The sequence below is a fragment of the Myotis davidii genome, unplaced genomic scaffold, assembly GCF_000327345.1.
Source record: "Myotis davidii unplaced genomic scaffold, ASM32734v1 scaffold217, whole genome shotgun sequence".
NCBI classification, from domain to species: Eukaryota; Metazoa; Chordata; class Mammalia; order Chiroptera; family Vespertilionidae; genus Myotis; species Myotis davidii.
The window spans coordinates 2,060,672-2,061,061 of record NW_006290034.1 but is presented as its reverse complement, the minus strand read 5'-3'; positions in this window follow the sequence as shown (position 1 = coordinate 2,061,061).

Here is a 390-nt window from a genome sequence, read left to right as displayed (position 1 = left end):
CGGGGTGTCGCCTGGGCCAGGGAGAGGCCTCTGCGCGCAGCAGGCACCAGGGAAGCCCGGGCACAGAGCTGTGTCCCGAACAGCCTTCCTCTCGCCCCAAAACACACATGCACATGCACGCACACACACACACACAGGTGGAGCCCCTAGATTCCAGGACAAGGTGGAGGTGTCCCCGCTGGGGGAATGCCGGGGAAAGGAGTTGGGTACCTTACTTGTGGGCTCGTCCTTAGCTGGCAGATGCAGAGGGAGAGATGCCAAGAAATGCCTCCTCACTGGCAGCATCTGTGGTCCCCAGACCAGCAGGACAAACTCAGCTGGGACCAGCGCCAGGAGCAAGCGCCCGCTTCTCCCGAGCGGCGTCCACGCCCCTGGTCCTGGCAGAACCGG